At 32.2% G+C, this 9569-nt stretch overlaps 1 protein-coding gene across 2 annotated transcripts in view; it reads left to right on the forward strand.

Annotated features, from left to right (window-relative positions):
* Positions 1-767: 767 nt before the first annotated feature.
* Positions 768-9569, forward strand: part of LOC106458317 — a 49861-nt gene continuing 41059 nt past the window's right edge. Inside the window, exon 1 of one of the 2 annotated variants that reach the window (XM_013917820.2) lies at positions 768-926. The gene's annotated coding sequence lies outside the window, so the exon portion shown is untranslated. The remainder of the gene's footprint in view (positions 927-9569) is intronic. The other variant, XM_022384496.1, reaches the window with a different exon arrangement.

Consider the following 9569-nt stretch of genomic DNA (forward strand, 5'->3'; position numbering starts at 1 on the left):
ATGTTTTTTTTTTTGAAGAAAGAAAATATAAATCTTTCATGATCAAGTATTTCCTTCACACAAAATCTTCTAAGGACTTTAAAGAATTTTTAAGACAAACAAGTTCACAACTATGACTTATTCTGGAGTTATGTGTATGCATGTAACAAGCTATAAACGCCTTTTTGGCCGTAAGTAAAAAAGCCCATATTGCAAAACAAAACAGGAAAACAGCGATGGAAGAAGAGTTCCAGAGTACTTTCATTTTGCAGCTGTTTTAAACAGAATTACTTTTACACGTGGCTAAAACATATGTATTTGTGTTTGTGTTTTTGTGTGTATACAGACACATGTACGCTTATGTACACGCAATAAAAATAATGTGTGTTTTTTTAGCGGGAGAAAAGTTTTGTTTTTTTTCTAACAGTGCGCTTTAAATTTTATATATTTAATAGATTTTAGTTTTCATAAAGGTTTCATTATTTCACTAAAAAGCAAAAACATGAATAGAATACAACTATATATATATAAATCGTCTTCAAACTTAAAGATATACAGCTTCCTAGGCTAGAACATTCACTTTAAATAATGTCGTAGATCAGAGGCGACAAATCTATCTAAAAACAATATTGCCATGTCTGGTTTAAGTGTATTTTGCAGTTAGAAGCTTTCACTATCACATTCTACTGGCCTTGACATCACAGACAGAATTAAACACGTAGGACCTGCTGATTGGTCTAAAGGAAATGACGTCACACTATATAAATACAGAGAAAACGGCCGAGTGCACCACAGTAATAGCCGTATCTGTTAAACATGGTGTTGTAGGAAAGGAAGTATGACTAATCCTGTTTCTTGTATCTTTGTATTTATCGGTATATAAAAGGCAAGCTTTCCAGTTCACTGAGAAATGAAACCTTTACGATTGTCGTCGTGAACTTTAGCAGGTAAGAGAACTTTGGATTCCTATGTAGTCCGATGATATTTATTTGTCGTCCAGTTACGCATGAGGCCTTAGGCGTTCATTCTTCGGTGATATCAAACACGAAATAAATTCCCCCCACCTACCCTGCGGTTCAGGGGTAAACTTGAAGGCTTATATCCCTAAGATTCGGGGTTTGATCCCTGCAGTGGGCACAACTCCTATAGCCCATTGTATATTTTTGCGCTTAAACAAAATCATTGTAATAAATAGGATCATGTAAAGCAATATCATTTGGTCTAGTGAATTAAAAATGAAAAAATAAAAAATGTTTCCATATATATTAGAGATGAACGTATTGATGGGTATTTAGTAGAGAAATGTATTGTATTTAATGCGTGTATTGTTTAGGCGTACTTCAAACTAATTAGTTCAATATTCTGGAATATCAAGGGGTGTTTTCAAAAAGATTTTATATTACTTTTATTTACAATAAAATGTTTGGATCTCAAACGTAAATCAATGCATTTTATACTGGAACGTTTTATTTTGCTGTTTGCGTGTGTGTTGTTTTTTTTATTATTTACTATTTCGGCAATGTCTGTTTATTTGTCTGAAAGTCAGCCAGTTTCATAATAACGCAAGTATCTGTCATCAACATACGTTTTTTTGTTTGTGTGTGTGTGTATATATTAGTAGCAAATATAATTGTTAAAAAGAAACTTTCTGAAGCCTAATAGTTTCTTTTTTGCAAAAAATAAATAATGAAAACACGTAGAAATATAGGTGGTATAATACGTTTTGGAATTTTGTAGAATTATAAGTTTCAGTAATAGCTAAAATTTTACATGAGCTTACTCACAACAATTATAAGCGTTTACTAATTCCGTGTTTATATGTAGTTTATCATATAAATGTTTATATATGTATATATTACACATATCTCTGTGTGTATGTGTGTGTGTGTGTGAATATATATATGTTTATTTACATTTAGGCATTCGGCCAAGAAAACGGATTGTCCTTGACTCCCCCCTCTCCTGTACTACATAATTTATTTTTGCTGTATTTTACTAGTATGTTGCTGATTGTAGATTTGCACGTGTCTTTACTTTGTTTTCGATAAGTTTACATTAAGTACTACATCCTTGTGTATGCCCCCCAGTGGCACAGCGGTATGTCTGCGGAGTTACAACGCTAGTATCCGAGTTTCGATACCCGTGGTAGGCAGAGCACAGATAGCCCATTGTGTAGCTTTGTGTTTAATTACAAACAATCCGTGTGTATATCGATAAGATATAAGGATCATGTAACACTAGACCGCTTTCTTTCTTTTTTTATCTTGGCTCGAGGACGTTCGGAAATTCTCCTACTCCACGCATTATTCCACAGTTCCTCAATATACTGCCGATGAAGTTTTCAAATATCAGTTAATGTTCCACTGATGTAAAGGGATCGCTAAAATATTAGCTTTGCTCAGTATGCAATATTTCAGGTTTAGAATACTGGCAAATAAATATCAGAATTTTATTTTATGTTACCCTGCATTGTTGTTACTCTATGATTGATAAATACCACGCTTGGTCGTAGAGATACAGTTTACCAAAATCGTAAAACCTGTTCACAGTTGGACACTAAAACAATAATAAAAATTACGTTGGTAAGACTTACGACCAAAATTCAAATGAAAGCAAGTTTTCTGTGTTTTTTTTTGTTTTGCTCGAGTATTTAGCATACGTTTTTAGAAATATTATTAACTATAAAATACAACTAACATAAGTCTTTACAGAAGCCAGTTTACATTTTTTTTCGTTGATTCTTTTTTTTTTTAGATAAAAAAAATACATCATTTCTTCCTAGTAGGAATAAAAATCAATTTAAACAAATACTACGATAAATTATGCATATCATATTTTACTTGAACTTCCACGTGCCCTTCTCAACTGGGAATCTACGTTGCGTCGTCATTAGTCATGTTCGAAAACTCATGATCTAAGAAAAAAAAATAAATAAAATTCTTTTGAACTTTGTCAGCATTAAATTCTGAGGTTGGTTGCTTAAGAACTAGCACGAATCATATCAGTACAATGTACATGGCATTGAAACTTCGTGACAATTGGAAGGGAAGGAAAGGGGTCGATGATATAAATAACCCGTGATATTAGCTATTTGGATCTTTTGCAAAGTTGCAAGTTGAAATTAAGCCCAATTTCGTCTTTTTTTTTTAAATAAATTGCAATATATGTATATACTGTATATATCAGAGTGTCACGTGCAGCATCTATAAAACGAATAAAGAATTCCGGGAATTGTCTATATAAATCATGAAAACTAAATTAAAACCCCGTTTCTATTTGAGGATCTCGAAACCACAGCAACATCTACAGATTATAACTATTTGCATAAATACGAATGTTATGAAAATATTAGAAATAACCACCACGGCGTCCTTTGTTTTTAGATTAATTTTTTTTTTCGAGTTCTTTGTTTCTGTTTTTTAGCATCGTCACTATGAATATTAAACACAAAAATAAGATTCAGTGGACAGTGAGCAGGGTATTATTTGCCATTTCCTCATGCTTATAGGTATATAGTGGAAATAAAGAAAAAAATGTGTATATTTACAAAAATAAAGTGAATGTTTAGCATCATCGTACTCTTCGAAAACATTAATATTAGGATGTGGAGCCTTCATTTACTGGTGTATAATAAGTCAACGAAGAAACGTCTGTAAAAGATTTGCTTTGATCGTTATTGTATTGATAGTACTGCCCTCTGAAGTACATTCCTTGAATTAAAACAATGCGTAGGTAATATATTTATGATCTGTATGGCTTGGAGTATGTTTTGCTTGCTAATACGGAAGGGAAGATATTAAATGATTCAAGAGCCTAATTATACAGTGAAAAATAGAACTGTCGAAATCACATTATAATCCATTTTAACCGACAGTCCAGAATTTAATATATAATATTCGTTTAACTTTTTGTTTGTGTTTTCGTTAATAAAAAACAAAACAAAAGACTTATCACCATTAAAACAAACGCTCCTTTACTGACTGTAACATTATACTCGAAAATACTTACGTAAGTCACATACCTTCAACGTGTACACAATACGAAGTAAGGCTATAAATACAGCCACTAACAACACAGTGTACGATATCTATCATATAACATATTCCAACTTCTAGTTTTTTTTGTTCACGTGAAACATAAGTGGACGAAGGTTGGGTGAGTAGATGATAGATGGAGGTTTGGTGGATGGACAGGAAGAGAGAGTTCAAAACAAATTAAAATAGCATATTTCATTTAAAAAAAGGAGTAAAACACGTAGAGCCTTAAGGTAAGTAGTACATGTCGAATACTCAAAAGAAGTGTGTACGCATCATCAACCTTCATTAATTATTTTTTGTTGAACACAAGATACGTGTAAAAGTCAGATAATCACGTATTGATTATAATGGTATATACGACAGGTAAATAATAACCTGGTTGTGTTGTATTTGTAAGGACTGTGTAGTTACCTATTTGAATGTAATTATTATCTACTTTCTTCTGGTATTTAGTTTCCGGTTACATAGCAACTCGCGGTATTATTAGATAAAGGTTTAGCAGTTCTATTTTGTTCTGACAATAGGATCAGTCGTGTGTGTGTGTGTATATATATAATTGCATTGCCGCTCCCCCCCCCCCCCCCGGTGGCACAGCGGTAAGTCTGCGGACTTATAACTCTAGAAACCGGGTTTCGGTACCTGTGGTGGGCAGAGAACAGATAGCCCATTGCCATTGCAATAGGAAAGCTACTGTTTATTTTCAAAATCCGTCAGAGATTCAATATAAATGTTTTTTCACGCTGCTGAAGCCATCTTTTTCTTACTACTAAAACTAAGATCACATCTTTTTATAAGATTGTTTTTTTATCTAGGTAATTTGTTTTTAATCATGGAGCTAAGTTTCTTAGGTAGGAAGTGGTTTTAAAAGCTATACACTGGAACCACAGTGTTAATTGAATCCAAGCTTCATTATTTGTGGTCTGAATAATTCCATCCACTGTAATAAGAGAATATTTTCCACTTCCTATATTCACATTTGTCGTCAATGGTTGTATATCACTTTATTTTTTATCTAATTGAATGATTTACAGTAGTAATCCGAGAGACAGCGTTGTAAACACTGGGAGAGAATATAGATGTTTAATGTGTGTCATATCGCTACGTTTATATGAAATGGGGAAAAAATGGCATTTTATTTCTTAGGGCAAGGCCTCTTTAGAACAAAAAAAAACACGAGGTCGAGTTTTTGAACATTTACAAACTACGCAAGGTTGCATCATTTACCATATGATAAAAAGCGATGCTCATCTTACGAATGTTCTCGTGTGATATCTATATATCTATCACCTTGAATATCATACTTCCTTAGTTTAGTCATAATTATACATTTTATACATAACTGACTCAAAAACAGTACAGTTTTGTTATTAAAAAGTACCTAGAGGGATCCTTCTGCGGTTATTTATAGTCGTTTAGTTGTTTCATTTGGGATTTTGTTAAATGATTTAAACGTATAATAATTTAATCTATATTTAGCCTATATGATCTTATTGTTATATAGATTTACATATACTTACATGAAGTAACTATTTAGATTTTCCCACCAAAATAAAACCGCAATGGAAATGTGAATAAATGAATTCTATCTGCATTTTTATTTGATTTTCTTGTTGTTTTTCTAATCTATAGTAATCAGATATCTAAATTCCGAATTAAATTTGGAAAACGACTGGATAAAATAACCTCTTTGTGAAAAACAACGATTTTTACAATTGTTCTAAAGTGTACATTATCATTAGAGAATTTTATTTTATACAAACATTACATATTATTAGTGGTAATTATATTTCATTTCAACGATTAAAAACATTTCTGGGAATAATAATTTATCTTTCATATTAGGTCTACTCACAGTTGTGATATCAAATTAATTTCAAACACATGTAACTCTCACTTACACTATGTTTTTGTTTGTATAAATAGAGCCAGGAGTTTTTGTATGTATGTCTGTAATATGTTTTGTACCAGAATTATCCGATCCAGGATTTTGTATTCTACGTTTTAAAATTAACTGTCGTAGTTCATGAAGTGGTATAAGCTATTCTTCTCATATAGAGGGTTATAAATTCATCGAATGGCAAAGTTATGTTTCTTGACTGTTGAATTTTATAGCGCTTTTTCTCGTCAGTAGTCGCAAGTGAAATTCCAATAATGCGGTTACTTTAATTTCTGACCCTGATTCCATGTCACTGGTAAATAACCTGAACCCTCATTGACTTTTAAGTGTTAATTTTCAATATTTAACCTTATATATTGTTTAGAACCTTAGAACGGAACTTAATAACAAATAAATGCTATCTAGGACTTGAATTAGACGTTATTAAATGATATGATGAAGGAAGGGAAATATTTCGGCCAGTGAAGTGTGAGAAATTCGTTCTCTCGAGGTAGATCTAAAGGCTGTTAAAATAGTCTTCTTTATGATTAAAACAAACAATCCATGCTTTTTAATAGGCCAAGTTTTTTCTTCATTTTCATAATTGGTTTTTAATTCACAGCACTTTAAATCCCTGCATATTTAAAGTTGCCAATCCATCAACAGTCTTGACCTATAAAGATAAATAGGAACGGGTTGACAGATGAACAAATACTTTGATATAAAATTCAAAACGCGCTACATATCTATATATCAAAGCAGTGTTTGAATATTCAACAGAATGAAGCAACGTGTCATAGATGATACATTGTTTCACATAAAAACTTTAATAATGCTCCACACACGCACACATTTAAAAATATTGTTTGCCACAAAATATAATCAGATGTGCTTTATAAAATATGCCGAACAAATTTAACTCTTGTATATCTTGATTATTTAACATTACTATACAACCGCGAATGCACGTATAAGTATATTTTTAACGAAAGAATGTATATAAAACTGGCTCTCTCCAACAACGTGTATCATCCAATGGCTATGGCCAAACGTTTTACACTACGCGAGGCTTATCTAATTGTGTTTCATAATGTCGAATTAAATCTGATGTTTAAAGACTGAATGGAAGAACCTAAAGAATAACTCGCTCATTAGTGCCTCATTGAATCCATGCCTTGAAGGGATGAATAAGCCTTTTTTTTATGATGTTAAATGAAATCTCCAAATAATGTACATAATGTTATATTAATTATGTCTCATTCCTAAAATTCTAGGGAGACGTAAATCTTTGCCATAGCTTTACACTTCCCAAAATAAATGAATTCTAGGGAGACGCAAACCTTTGCCATAGCTTTACACTCCCCAAAATAAACCAATTCTAGCGAGACGCAAACCTTTGCCATAGCTTTACATTTCCCAAAATAAATCAATTCTAGGGAGACGCAAACCTTTGTCATAGCTTTACACTTCCCAAAATAAACCAATTCTAGCGAGACGCAAACCTTTGCCATAGCTTTACACTTCCCAAAATAAATCGATTCTAGGGAGACGCAAACATTTGTCATAGCTTTACACTTCCCAAAATAAATGAATTCTAGGGAGACGCAAACCTTTGTCAAAGCTTTACATTTCCCAAAATAAACCAATTCTAGCGAGACGCAAACCTTTGCCATAGCTTTACACTTCCCAAAATAAATCAATTCTAGCGAGACGCAAACCTTTGCCATAGCACTTCCCAAAATAAATCAATTCTAGCGAGACGCAAACCTTTGTCATAGCTTTACACTTCCCAAAATAAATCAATTCTAGGGAGACGCAAACCTTTGCCATAGCTTTACACTTCCGAAAATAAATCACTCTTCTGCATTTAAAATATCTTTTGTAGAAAGGAAGGATATACGTCACAAACAAAACGTTTAAATAATTAATTTATTCAAAATTCATTCCCATAAGTACATAACGTATAATAATCAACAGTCGACCACAAAGGAGTTTATCACGCGACGAATCACAAGCGCACAATAATACAAAAGTGAAGCTACACAAGAAAGTCGAAGTTCTAATAATATGGTAAATATTTATTTGACTTCTGCTTTCTACTTCTTATTATCCCCACTTCATAATTTCGCAGAATTAAGTAGCGTCTATAGCTCTTTCTGAGAACTAACATATTGTTTAGTATGCGTTGTCAGTTAGGAAACTGAACAGCAAAATTACATCTCCTTTCATTTATTTAATTAACTTTCTGATGCCCGGTATTTAACACAGAACCCGTTCTGGAAAACAAATTAAATAATTGCTGGACTTGTATACGTTGATTTGAAACTTGTAGTTTTAATCATTGCGAAACTGTATGGTTTAAAACAACACTTAGAATGAGGACTTCTTTGCCATTATACGTTTTATTGTCATTTTAATTGCTCTATCCATGGCAAATTTATATTTCTTGCGTCACTGCCTTACACTATGTTACATATATAATAGGAATGCATATTAATAGAATAACATGCTAGGATACAATGTGTTTAGTATACTACGTATATTACATAGCTAGAATAAAATTACTAAGCAAACATTTGTAGTGGTTATCCAATATACCAAGTACTTTGCATAGCTGGTATTTTAAAAACTTTAGCTTCTTCAGTGGTTTATACTGGTTTTTAAAATAGAATACTACGTAACCTTCTAACAGACATTGGCGTTAAATCAAGTTATGCACTGATTAATGACTTTATCATCATTTTTAATAGCATAGGCTATAGCATGATCTTAGTGATAGCCAATCTATATTTCACATTTCTTTCCCCATCTTTGAAATCATCAATCTCTTGAGCTTCCTTTTCATGGAACCATAAATTTCATGTCCATCTTATCTAGTCATTTGACTTGGTAATACAGTATGATCCAACTATCTAATTTTCGAGATCCGGATCTGTCTAAAAGAGTGCAAAGCAACCCAGAGGTTTTACAGAAATTTAAACTTTATAAAAGTTGTTTTGGTTTTAATAACGAATTTCCCATTTGCCACAATGAACATTTTTATTATTATTATGTGTGTTTCTCGTGGTTTCAGTTATGCAAAAGTACATATGACGTTTTGTGAAAAATCTGTACGTGATGGAGAAAAATGTATATCATTTTTGGATTCAGTGTACAGGAATTACTGTAGAACGTAAAAATTTCAAGACAAGGCCTGTGAAATTAGAGAACCGAAAGTTGTTCTATATGACATATTTATTTGCGTTTCTGATTGATGTGAAAAAAAAAAGTAAATAGACCAAACAGAGTAATGAAGAATATATAATGTATGATAAAATTTTCTACTGAAGATTTAAAGCGGAAGTAATTTCGATATCAATGATTTTTTCATTGTTACCATAAGATGTACTACTGAATGAAGTTACTAATCACGTTCCTTACAGCTCTATCCAACAATGCACGATTTTAGTTGGCCACGTGAACTTACGCTAATATTTGATATATATATATATAGCGTCTCAACAATTACTCTGTTTGTCGTATGACAGCCGGCCTGGAGAGCCCTGGTATTAGGTGATAGGTATCATCGGCACTGGATATATCATATATAATGTTGTTAATATATTATTATTCACTCTTCTTTAGTTTCACTCAGAATTTGTTTGTTTGTAAATAAGCACAAAGCTACACAATGGGCT

Source organism: Limulus polyphemus, unplaced genomic scaffold (assembly GCF_000517525.1).
Source record: "Limulus polyphemus unplaced genomic scaffold, Limulus_polyphemus-2.1.2 Scaffold444, whole genome shotgun sequence".
NCBI lineage: Eukaryota > Metazoa > Arthropoda > Merostomata > Xiphosura > Limulidae > Limulus > Limulus polyphemus.